At 34.9% G+C, this 14,306-nt stretch overlaps 1 protein-coding gene across 2 annotated transcripts in view; it reads right to left on the bottom strand.

Moving 5' to 3' along the window:
* The window catches only part of LOC147076407 (uncharacterized), a 493,316-nt gene that overhangs the window by 330,506 nt on the left and 148,504 nt on the right, over positions 1–14,306 (bottom strand). The window lies entirely within an intron of this gene.

The raw sequence follows: 14,306 nt of genomic DNA, 5'->3' as shown, positions 1-14,306 counted from the left end.
ATCGCGAACCCTTCCTTATCCACTCATGTCAGTACAATAAAGGACGGTGATAAAAAATATAAAGAAGAAATATGTATAAGTAGCTCACAAGACATTTTCAATTTTTGAAAGTAGCTCATACCTTATTGACTTTGGAGACCACTGGTATAAGTGTTAACTGACAGCTCGCGTGTAACTTCCACTTCCACTGTTTTGTGTGCCGATCATTAACTCATACAAGTACTTATCTACCTAGAATTTTTTTGCATATAAGTATGTTCGCGTATATTTACCATTTTGTGTTTAAGTAAATGAGCACGTCAAATTATCTAATTCTTATGCTTTATCCCATATAGATCACCAGGTTGACCGATTATGTATATTTCTTCTTCTTCCACCCTGTCACGTCCCAACATTGGGTCATAGGGCAAGCACAAGTTGGCGCCACTTCCCTCGGTCCATCGCCAACTCTTGCGCCTCCTGCCATGTCAGACCTGCAGCACGTAGGTCGCCCTTGTGGCATCGGTGCAGGGTGAGTGAGGGCCGGCCACGGCGACGGAACCCTTGAGGCTGTGCCACAAGAGTACGAAGTGTCGCACTCTTTGGCGGCATCCGGAATACGTGTCCAAGTTACGTACAGCGTCTCTTCGTGATAACTTCAATCACCGAAGGCTGCTGTGTCTGCTCACGAACTCGGGTGTTTGTAACGCGGTCGTACCAATTTACCCCTAAGATTTGGCGGAGAAATCGATTCTCAAAGTTCAAAAGCCGAGACTCTTGAAGCTTAGTAAGATGCCATGTCTCACAGCCATACAGGACCACAGGTAGCACGCACGAGTTAAACAAACGACATTTGGTCCTCTATATTGTATATTTAGATTTTAATAATCTTATGCGGAGGTTGGAAGTGGTTTGGTATGTGTGCGCACACATTGCTTAGTATTATAACTTATAAACAGTAATATAAATGCACTCTATACCTATGTTCCAGGTTCTAATTAGGTAGTTTAAGAATTGGTAGGTAATGGGAATTTTATAAACATAGTAAAAGATTATTATTATTTAAATGTTTATTTCAATATTTAATACACAAGATGTATAAAATAAAGCTTCATTGATCATTATCGTATACATTGTCTTACAAAAATATAGGGTAAGAGGTACAATCGTGGGCCACCCTCCAGTGATGGGCCACTCAGCAGTAAAACACAAAAAATAGGTATTTTAAAACCTAAGTTATGTGTATTTGTTCCTATATGTGACTCACAACATCATATACTTCGGTTCTAGCACATTATTTCCTGTATAGGTAGCAGGACTGACCATATAAGTGACCATTTTGTATACCTACCAAGTCACACGTTTTGCATTTTGTCTGACAATTGCTTAACTTTTTGTTAAGGAAATAACATACTTTGGAAGATAAGATCTGGTTAACTGTATTACTAATTACACTTTTCATTTAATAATCGTTATGCTGGATATTCAACCATATAATTATGTTAAGTCTACGACTATTTTAAATTAAAATGACACATCTAGCTGGGTGGCCATTTACTGCACTAAATATAATATGTAGGTAGCAGTTGTATGATGGACCGGGCTGGCCCATGACTGAAAAAATGGTTTTTTACTTTTAATTAACTTTTTTATGCTAAATACAATATTTATAATGCACCTACCGTTTTTATTTTTATGTTATTTTAATTTTAAATAGTCGTTGGCCACGTGGCCGATCACTGAATTTGTACTGGCCGATCACTGTATTTAGAAACATTTAACTTCCCATTTCTTTCAGAATATCAAAATATTGAATAATTTAAGTTTAAAATATGATGTTAAAACTATAGATGATGCTGTTGCATACTTTTATAAAAATGGGGGATCACTATGTGAAGTTGCAAAAAAAAAAATCGGAGTGCCATGATCGATATCAATACAAATTGGAAATATTTTCTATCTGAATCTGGTTACTGTGGGTATAGAGTTTCCTATATTATTTATCGAAAGGCATAAGTCACATCTTATCTACCAAGTTAGTGAGCTTTGTCTAAAATTTTATTTATTTTGAAATACATCTTATAGCACTATAATCCTAATGCACCTAGGATTCTTCAGCCTATAGATATAACTGTTTTCCCTCCAGTTAAAGCTGCAAAATATCGTAAAGTGCTGTTTTTATCCTTAAAGATTTTACGATGTAGTGGGCAATTAAACAGAAGAAAACCTCAAAAATATTTAAAATACTAGCGCAGGTAAATAGATAAAACATTTTTTATACCATACCTACCGATTGCGGAAAAACTTAATCAAATTAAGTCATTATCTGACAACAGCTAGAGCATAAAAAATATAACCCAATTAAATGTATCCTCTTTTACACTCTATCCTCTTTTATTACATCAACGGTGAGATAAAGGAGTATGTTTGTTGATTATATCATAAGATTAGACACTTTGATTCAATATTTTATTGAAAAGTAAGCCATAGATGTTTAATTTATGCAGAAAAAGACGGGTGGCCCATCACTGTCTGGAAAGTGGCCGATCACTCTAATTTTTGCGATTTTTTTTTCTTTTATATTTTTTGTAATAACCTCAATATAGGTACCTACATGCTTTGTAAACACGAAAAAAATTGCATTTCAATAAAACCGCATTAATAAGCTTGTTCTGACCGATCAAAGCAAGCCATTCGCTTAACTGGCCTATCATTGTACCTCTAATCCTGCAACGTTGTAAAATGTTCTGTTGAATCATATAAACTTGACTTAAACGATCAAAAAAATTTGTATTTGATATAAATAATACTGAAATGTCATTTCGACATGTCATATTGATTTCCATAGTAACGCACGTATAGGTATATTAATAATTTATTTGCTAGGAACCCAGTCCTCTAGCAACCAATAATAGTGGATTGGATTACGGATTTCTTCCGAAATAACTTTTCGTACAAAACAGAATTAACTGAAAATGATTTCAATTCTACTTAAAGATGGCTAAAAGTACCTATTAAAAGAATGCATTGGCATCGTGTTCTGATATATTTTTTTATTAGGTCGTACATATTCTTATTTGTCCGGTGGTTGTTTATCCGGTACAAATCTTGCAATCGATTTTTAACTGATTTCCCGACTAGCTAGACATTAGAAACTTTTAGAATATATCAGAACACGATGCACTTTTTTAATACTTTTAGCCATCTTTAAGTAGAATTGATTTTCAGTTAAGTAATTCTGTTTTGTTTGAAATGTTATGTCGGAAAAAATACGTAAAAAGTAAAACTATTATTGGTTGCTTAGTGGGTCCTAACAACTAAATTATTAATATTAATATATACATGCGTTACTATGGAGATCAATATGACATTTACCTACATTGACAGTATCGATGCCCATGCCAATGCATTCTTTTAATACCTACTTTTAGCCATCTTTAAGTAGAATTGAATTCATTTTAAATTAATGAAAAGTTATTTCGGAAGAAATCCGTAATCCAATCCACTATTATTGGTTGCTAAGTGCGTGGTCCTAGCAACTAAATTATTAATATATACCTACGTGCGTTACTATGGAAATCAAAATGACATTTCAGTATTCAATATTTGTTTGTTTTTTATTTACTTCATATCAAGTACAAGTTTGAGCATATTATTCAACAAAAAATTTAAAAACGTTGTAAGTAAGTATATAAAAAGTTCTTTTTATCTTGTAATTATTTAATAAGTTATAATTTGTAATTTGTTATAATATTCTTAATTACATATTTTTATTATTTTGTTTAGAATAAATTAATTAAATACACACTTCAAATACAGCTTATTAATTTTAATTGATTAACTTGTCAGACGGAAAAATTACTCTACTACTCAAACGCGTATGAATGAATTATTTTTCACCTTGGTACTATTACCTTATGAAGGTCGTGATATCTATCGACATTCGCCTAGATTTGGTATGTCTAATACCACTTCTTTCCTATTTAGGCTCCCAACTTCTTCAAATCCGAAATGACTCAATCCTTCCTTCCATTTGGTACAAAGTCTTTCACCTTCTCTTTGCTTATCTTCTTGTCTCCTGGCATTTTTTAGTTCCAGTGTCGAATCTAATGTAACTGCCGTGTTTTTCAATGTGTATTTCATCCAGATTAGTGACAATGGGTTGAAAGACTGACTTTACAATCACTTTAACAAAATAATGTTTGTAAAGCGTCAATTACATTGAGTTACTTTACGAGCTGCTTGTTGGCGAATTTACAATCTACCCGTAAAGTCGCCCAGTGTCATCAGTGAACAAGCTAACAGGCAGCTTGTAAACAATCTACCGAGAAAAGTTGAAAGCCGGTCAACTTTCTACGCTACACGCGGCGCGCAGTAGCAACTTCCCGGTAAAAAACGAACTACGTTCTGTCAAAATCTCTTCGTTCTGTCTCAGCGAATGGAAAGTTTTGTGTGTCACCATCACAATCGCAGTAGCTGAATCGCCCGCTATTAAATTCGCCAACAAACAGCTCGTAAAGTAGCTCAATGCAATTGACGAATAAGTAAAACCTTTGAAAATTAAAATAGTACACATTGGCATTAATTAATTCAATATTTTAAAATAAATAACCAATAATTACTTGTTGTTTATTCCGTTTACTATTTTTACACGTGTCGAATCATTTTCAATCAAAATCAAGAAATATAACAATCTTTACAGGAATATGTTATTAGTATCTGGAACCGATTGGACTGATAATTAAACAGATGGATGAAGACCACATCAAGGCAGCCTAAGATACTGCGAGGTCAGTTTGCCAGTCACATGACACCAGACCATGCATCTTATTCCCAGTTTTTACCCTCATTGAGCACGATTATTTTAAAGTACTGCGAATTCTGAATCCTTTGATATTCTCTGAAAGCCTTGTATTAAAAACATTAAGGATTTTCTAGAGAACTCCTTCACCTAATCGTTCTTTCCCATCGGCGTAAGTTCTTTACATTTACAACCTGGCACATTCTAGAACAAACACAACCAGGCGTTCTGGATCTCAACATACGGCCTTGGTGTCCGAATAATCACATAATTTAATGCATGTAGACAGAAGACAGGCTTTCACTGAACAACAGTTTTTGTAGTATCGAAGTATATTATAACTTAACCTTATTCAGTAGGTATACACTTGAATGTATAACCATAATAATATATACACGAATATCCATCATTAGTACCTACTTACAACATTTTGTTTTTGTGCTATCTTCTATCAAAGGTTGGCGGCCAATTTGTAGTAAGTACACCTTCCTATCCTGGGCCAGTTTATTAGATCTCAAACGCCTTGCATGTTGAACCACGTACGAAGATTGCGAAGGCAAGAGAATATCCTTCTACCTACGCTTCACATGTCATCTACCTTTCCCAGTGTTAAGAATTGGAGGCATTTGTATCATTGCAACACAACATATCTATTACAATATAAAAGGCATTAATTATGTAGTGGGACATATGAACACCCGAAATTTAAATAGTAATCTAAACTCTGATTAATGTAAATTAACATATTTAAAATACTCGCCACTCTGACCACGTCTACCCTATAAGGCTGATCAATTTAATGACATCACTTCATTGCCTTCACGGTAGTCCGTATTAGTTGGCAATTTAAGAAGACGTGCTATGCTACAGTATATCCGATAATTGACACTAGCACCTAATTGCGTTCAACACAATTAAAACATGTTCACTACCGTACCGTGTATTGTTTTTCGTCTTCTATCTGCGCCGTACAATAGGAATAGAGTGCTGAGATTCACCAGGACATCTTTTTTTCTTCTAGGGTTTCGCTTATCGGAGATCAGTCAAGTAAAATTGCAGAACTTGATATTTCTCAGGGTGTCGCATGGTGTGACCAAGTGTAACGAATATCCGGTTTTTAATTTTATAATTATCTCATTGGTCTTCTTCATCCTCGACGATCGAAAACTTATCTTTCCAGCTTATACACTTCAAAAATTTCAAGTTTTGTAAGTTTTGCTTTAGTGAGTATCCACGGCTATATCCTTATCATAGGCAGAGCCTAGCTTTCTCATTTTGAGTCTGAGGTTTAGGTCGTGGTTCCATAGTATTTTTTTCGGCCATGTAAAAACAGTCTTTACCATTTCAGTTCAATGGTATGCTTCCAGTTATCATATATAGTGCAATCTATATATATGTACAATTGAATGTACACTCTCCAAGAGCACTACATTTTTTTTGCAGTTTGTTATCTATAGGGGACTTGCTTATAACTCTTATGTGTTGTTATAATATGTGACTTTAAATTATTAAATTACGTAGTGCACTTTTTCGGTTTCTTCCTATAATGAGATATCTGGTGCCTCCTCATATCACCAGATGATTTAAATTTTCGATCACATTCACAGCAAATAAACGGCGTCTCTCCCGAATGACTTCGTCCGTGCACTTTCAAACTACTAGAAGTTTTACAACTGTAGTCGCATGCATTACATTTAAAAGGTTTTTCACCTGAATGAGTCATTTTATGTACTTTTAAACTATTTGCCGTATTACATCGGTATTCACATAATTCACATTTGTAAGGCTTTTCACCGGAATGAGTCATTTGGTGTCTTTTAACACCACTTACAGTCTGACAAGCAAAGTCACAATCCGGACACATAAATAACTTTTCATTGGAATGTGATCTCTTGTGTTGTAATAGGTTACTCATTCGAATACTGCTGTAATCACAAACATCACATTTAAATGGTTTTTCTCCACTATGATTTCTCTTATGCACACTTAGAGTGCTAGCAGTTTTACATTTGTAATCGCAAATGTCACATTCGAATGGTTTTTCGCCGGTGTGAATCATCAGATGCACTTTGAAGGGGAATGACTTCGCAGTTGTATAAGAACATTCTGTGCACTTGTACTTTTTAAAACTTTTTCCTTTTGCAATATGGGTTACTTGTTTGTCAATTATACGTGTTCCTTCGTAGTCCTTTTGGGAATCTATATTACTTTCATGATCACCAGTGTTACTGCAACCAGGCATAACTTTAGTATTTAAAACATTATTATACTCCGAATCTTGAATATTAATCATCTGCTGGTCTGTCCCAATCAGTTTTTTGGGCGTTGTGTGACTGGTTTCATCAGAACCGAATGATTTATTATCAGTTTCGTCTTCTGTCACATTGAAGCTTTTTGAGCTGGTTACCTGAAAACAAGACAAATAAAAAATATAAGTGAAATAATAATTCCAATTAACATATTTAATTTAAAATTAATTAATAATACATATGACTTAAGGCGATACTTCAGTGAAACGGAAAATAATTTTCAACTATAGGCGCGACGAAATTTTGAACTCGCTGGCAGTCTGAGAGCGAACGTCGAGGTGTAAATACGTCAATTTGTTTCGTGATGGCGACGGGGTATTAATTCTTAAATCATGTAAAGATGACTAAAAACGTTACCCATTTACTTTAACCCATAGCTTACGGGCCGCACAAAATTGTGTTTTTGCTAATTACTTTTCAAATGCAAATAAACACGTTAATTTCAAAATTAATTAAAAGGGCCCGTAAGCAATGTGTTAAAAAGAAAACATGTCAATGAATATATTATTATTGTTACTAATAGAACAACAAACAGAACATTAAATGGACGCATGTTGGATTTATATGACAAATAATTATATTTCAGTCAGCATGCGTTATTTGCACCTGCGACCCGCAATCCGTGCATCGCCTAGCCACGATTTTTTTAGACCATGCCTCAACTGAGGTATAGCCTTAAGAGTGTAGCATTCGTTTATATAGTATTATATCTCCACAGAAACTTGACCATCATCTAGATGGACCCCAAATGAATCGTCAATCAGAGAAAGTTTATTTATTTATTTAGAAATAATAGTAATATGGCAATACGAGATTGGCCAATGCTCCACAATACATAATACATACAAAAATGACTGGATTTGAAATGACAATATAAAGTAGAAATGAAAGTAAAATGATAAAAAAATTACAAATTTAACCTATTCAACACATCCACGAATATTGTAAACACCTACCCAGTTTAAATATTTTCAACAAGGAAATAGGTGCCTAAATTTGTTATTTACCCTATTACATTAACATGTTTGAATTTGTTTGTAGACTGAACCATTTGAAACGATAGAACGATTTCATAATATGCTTCGGTGACTCAAGCCTCAATGAGTCCGGTAGCTGCAAGAAAGAAATCAAACGAAGATTTGCGATTTCCATGAACACTGCAAACTAGAGATTGGAAAACTAGTCGATTTTGAATACTAAGTGTACTTACTACCAGTATAAAAAAATATTTAGTATCAAAATTTGTTCGAAAATACTTACTAGTATTTGGAATACTATATAGAGCGGTTGGCGTGCATATACGACATAAGTCTCATACTAAACTGAAACTAAAACTTAACTCCATATTAGTATTTGAAATGTCGGCTTCAATAGAATCGCTAAAAATACACTGGACTGGGCTTTTCGAAATGTTTCATTTATTATACAATTTTAAACACATTTTAAATTAATGAGTTGTTTTTATGTTATGTTATAATATTATTGTAACATAAAAATATAACAATGATTTTTTTAATGTAAACTGCGTCACCTCACCACATTTCCGAGGTAACAATATGCTGCTACAGAAAATGTATGACCTATTTGTTCACATACATAAGATGATGTCATTCGCATGCATAGACTAATAAATTAAAATATATTTAATTCCAATAGTATTGAAAGTCTACCAACTAGCCAGCGCGACTCGCGATGATATCATCACAAGTTTTTTGGAACAAGTTAATTGGGCCACACGTACTGAGTATGGGTAGTTTCATCCGATACTTGAGTACACAAACTGGTGACAGTATTTCCAACTCACCTCTACTGCGAACCATCTAAGATAGGAATAAATAACTGCAGCATCACCAACAACACTAAAAAGGACTAGTTAAAACTATGATAGCCCTGGAATACAGGAATAGATTCGACTTATACGCGATATTGTGCAAGCTGAAGATGACCCACATTCCATGGACGGCTAGACCCACAGATGTGTTTATACGAAAAGAGATTGGTATAAGAAAAATTGGTGTGTTTACTTATGTACGCGCGTTAGAAGTTATACTTCTTTGGCGTAACAAACAAAAACAAAACTTGAGATAACCTAGATTCTTCGACTAGCTCTTAATTATCTTGATAAATTACACACTCCAGAAAAAGGACGGCTTATTGAAACGCCGTTGGTTTATTTCTATACACTTTAACTTATATGACTAAATTATATAATTATGTATCGTTGTTATTATTTTTAAAGTACCTAACTACTGTACTGCAACTATGAAGTTTAATAGTTTGTTTACGTAAGGAATTGCAAATGGCCGACAACAATAAATTCGCTGCCTAGACAACGGAACAATTCTAAACTATAATATTATACTGTATAATCGTCATGATTGGGGTATCATACTGTTGCGTAATGGTAATGCGTTTGGCTGATAACCGAACAATAAGTGGGTCGAATCCAATCGAGTGCGTTTATTTTTGTGTGAATATGTGTTACATGTCACACGCCAAAAATACACTCTGATCTGATTTTCCAAACGCACCAAAAGAAGTATAACTTCAAAAAACTCCAGCATCACAAACAACACTAAAAAGGACTAGTTAAAACTAGGATAGCCCTGTAGAATAGATTTGACGTGTTCGTGATGTTGTGCAAGCTGATGATGACCCACATTCCATGGACGGCTAGACCCACAGATGTGTTTATACGGAAAGAGATTGGTATAAAAAAAAAATATCTCGGCTACCTGCGAAACAGAGATAAGAACAACCTGAAGAGAATAGTGGTAACTAATGGCGTTAGGAGTATATTTCAGATAGAACGACATCAGCAAGAAAACGACTGAAGTGACAAAACAACGTAGGATTGGTCCAGATGAAAGGACATTGTTGACAACGCTTATAATTTCAGTGATCCATAAATAATAGGTGAAGGTTAGTATGCCAAGTAGTAAAAGAGATAAACTAACCTCAACAATGCAATTCGTACTGTCGAATATCTCTTGCTTGATGTAAGTATTACTGTCTGGGGTGTTTTTCAGTATTGGAACGTCAAACCAGACTGAACTCGGAGGTTTTCCTTCTGCACAATTCAGGTCAACTGTTTCCAGTTTTATACTATCCATTTTACATTAATTATAAGGCGCATATAGGTTACAAAGTAAATAAAAAGCGTCCAAAAGTCGATGTCATGGTACTGCAACAAATTGACAACGTCATAGACAATGATACACTTTCCGTGTACCTAGTGTAACCACTATAAAAAATTAGATTTTGTAAATGCGATCCGATTATCAAACTTATTAGTGGCACAAGTGTCCATAAATGGATAAATATCTTCCAATTGCTGTTTCCTTATATTATTATTTATGTAGATACACCTCTGCAATAATTTATATCTGAAAATAGAGATGAGAATATTATAATAATATTATCAAACGAAATAGTGAAAGTTTCCATATTACATTGTGTAGGTAGGTACCAATTAAAATAACCATCATCCAATAAAGTAAGGCCCAATACCATTTTTTGTTTCTTGCATTTTATTCTATAAGAGCCAACGTTCTCTCCGTCAAATTAAAAATAATTTTTTTCACCCTTGAAAATTAATAATTATGCCTAGGTACCTACTTTAAACTCAAAATTACACGTAGAATCTCCAGTTTCAGAATAAAATAAATATCCGTAGGTACCTAGTTTACTGTAAAACTACATCTATCTGCGACAACAAGTTTAGTGCCTATAGATGGATTTATATTTGATAAAATTGTTCGCAAAGTAAAGCTAGGCTGGAGTGCTTTTGCCCGCCTGAATAATCTTTTTAAAAGCGACCTCCACTGTGACTAAATCGCAGTGTTCAACCCGTGTGTGCTTCCCGTAAACAAAGAGAGTAGAGTAGTAAATGTAGTAGGAGATGTAGAGTAGCACATCGTGGTATGGAGAGGTGCATGCTGGGCATAACGCGAAAGGATTAAAAGATGAATGTTTGGATAAGAAAGCAGACAAGGTTTTGCGATGTGATAGAGTTCATTAAAAGCATCAAATGGAGATGAGTTGGAGACATTATTCGAAGAAGAGACAATCTTTGGACAAATTTAGTCATCCAGTAGTATCCAAGATGTAAAAAACGTCCGCAAGGTAGACCTAGAGGCCGCTGGATCGATAAGATGATAAAGTTCCGCGGAAGTACGTAGAATCGCAATGCACCGGACCGAAAGAAGTGGAATCAGCTTGATGAGGCCTTCATGAAGCATTGGATAGATTCAGGCTGATGATGATGATACTGATTCTAAATTTCTATCAGATTGGTCTATAGTAGGTATCATCTCTTACATTTCCAGATCTCACTTGTGCATCTGCTCTTTATTATTGTCGACTGTTCCATTACCGCTTTCATCACGAAAATCTTTACCTGTCAAAAATCCATTGTTCTACTCTTTATTGTTTCATCCACTATCTGAGGTTAACCACTTACAACAGTGGGTTATAATAATGCTGTCATCTGCCATCCGGTACAGTTCGGTGGAGCTAGGTACCTACAACTCTTACCAATCACAAAATTTCAAATACGGAGCCGTCCTCTGCTAATTTCGCTTGTCGTTGATCTTTCCTTGGATGACAAATAAGGGAAAACTATATACCCTTATCCCCTTATAATGTGGACGAGGTATATAGGTAATATTATAGTTTTCTGGTTTTGATGCAAGACTTAGTCAGAACCTCTCGGTCCTTTTCATTCGTTTGGGAACGTCATAAATTTATTGTCCCCTGTCAGTCCAAGGAACTAACTTTGAGGTTGCGTCTATATCTCGAAAGCATGAACTCTCTATGGCATTAAGCCTGGCCGCGCACTAGGCAGCCAGGCTGCAGCATCCACAATAAGCCAATGATATTTTAATACAAATACGACGATCATGTTGGCTGCCTATTGCGTGGCCAGGCTAATATTCCATTAAAAATATTGAAATAAATAGTCACGAAGATGTAAAAATGAAGCCAAAGCATTCAAATTTAAACGGCCCATATTAACTTTACGGTTACCCACCTACCTATAAATATTATTATGGGACCTAATTGGGCCATAATGGGCGTAATATTGCCCTTCTGCAACTTAGACTGCAGACACACGGCATTGAATTTGTTTTCTCCAATTGGTGATTCTAATCGGATGCAATTGGGATCAAAATAAGACCTGCATCGACTGCAATGCCGTGTATTTGCGCCCTTAGCAGAATTAGCCACTTAAGTTTTCGATTTTTAACAGATTGTCAATACAGAATTTTATGTGATTATTTTTCATTTATTTACAATCAATATAGGTACACTTTTAAAACAATGGCTACATAATTTTATTTTTTCAAAGACGTTTTTTTAAATACATTTTTTTTTTTTTTTTTTTCCAACCATGTCCGATCCTAATAGGATCATATGGGCCTCCACAGAGTAGAGGTTTGTATTAACAGATTTTTATTTTACGAGAAATGGATGTCAGCCACTTGCTCAACCTATTAGGTCCATACCCTGACTCACACACATATTGAAAAACAATATGTGTACTTGCCAGACCCAGGATTCGAACCTGGGACCCACGGCATGATAGTCCAACGCTTATGCCGCGCGGCCACCGTGGGTGTGAAACATTTACTTTTACTTACTTATACATTTACTTATATTTTAATAAAAAAAATAATATGACACATTTTAAGAGTTCCAATTTGTATATACTTCACACATTTATTAATCTATATAATATGAATACCTTAATTTATATATAATTTTTTCCCTCGATTAGCATCCTTATTCATTGAATAATAGTATGTATTGATACCAAATACCATAATGCCTTAGTCCCCCATCAAAGATCCTCCAAGCGACAGAGTTGGGAATATAATGATATTATTGTAATTGTAAATGAGTCAAGGCTAGACCACGATGCACAGCGAAACAAAGAAAAAGTTACCGTTATCCTTTTCTGGGCGGACGAAGGGTCGAGAGTAGGTAGTACGGTCAGTCGGTAATCTACCCTTGAACCTTGAACGTCGCCTTTAAATACGATTTGCCACCTTTTTGCGCCAAAGCGTGCGTTTACAAATGTTATTAATAATTAATTGTAGTTGTCAAGCATTGTCACATTACCTCTCAATTTGTCTTTGTTTTGTCATTTGAATCCGACTTTACCATATCATACATCACACGTTTTTTTGACTCTTCAAGACCAAACTCCAACTAGAAAATGTTCTCTATCGGTACACATCTGAAGTTTTTGTTTCTAGATTTATTGTTTGGTGCATTTTCAATTTTATAGAAACTGTTTGTTCCCACACTGACAAATTTTAAGTTGATTGTCAATTATAACTTCAGCTTATCCTAACTCTGCCCCCTTAATCGTTCGCCACCAACGCCTATGGTCGGTCTTCCGCTACCTTGGTTTAATAGTTCACTAGCAACGGCATCCTGTCGTCCCCTCACATCTTTACAGCAAAGTCTCGATATTTTCGATTGTCTTTTCCCCTCTTGGTAATTCATCAATGACCTTCGCCGGAATGCGGATTGAGTCCCTTACACGCTCCAGATACTCCGCCTATCAAACCTGGAGCATTTTGTAATCTATAGAATTTGTCAATTCTACATAACAGATTAATAAATACAATTCCAAAAGGCTATAAAATATACCAATACGAACAATTTTGACGCAGGGGTTTGAATGTGTGAGCGTCCTACAAAAAAGAGCCACGCATTATAAACGTGCAGTAGTGTTTTAAATAAGCCAATATTAAATGAGCGTCAATGCATAAACCGAGAGCAGTTGTCAGTATTCGATGTATGACCTATTCTTGAGACGTGTTTAAATTTATTCCGTATTCTTCCTTACTTGAGATCGGTTGCCTGCTTCTCCTTACCCGTTAGGTTTATCAGTTCCCTGGTCAATTCTTATATACTAATTTTATACTAAATAAAATAAAAATTACAACCGATGAATGTTTATGTTTGTCCGTTATTAAAAAAACATTATCAATCCTTTATAGAATCACGACCAATATGTTGGTCTCACAGTATAACTTAGTCATAACGAAGTAAAAATGTATACAAGTTATATAGAATTTTGGTGAAAGGTGTAAACACATTAAAATGTCTTTGTTAATAAGTTGATTTTTTAACAAAACAAGTCTGTTTCAATGATTTTACTGTCCTGCCTCTTCTTACAGACACCTATATCTAACGAATATTAT

This window comes from Rhyacophila brunnea, unplaced genomic scaffold (assembly GCF_057557595.1).
Source record: "Rhyacophila brunnea isolate RB1 unplaced genomic scaffold, BYU_Rbru_1.0 scaffold_13, whole genome shotgun sequence".
Lineage (NCBI taxonomy): Eukaryota > Metazoa > Arthropoda > Insecta > Trichoptera > Rhyacophilidae > Rhyacophila > Rhyacophila brunnea.
This window is presented reverse-complemented; position numbering and strand designations above follow the sequence as displayed.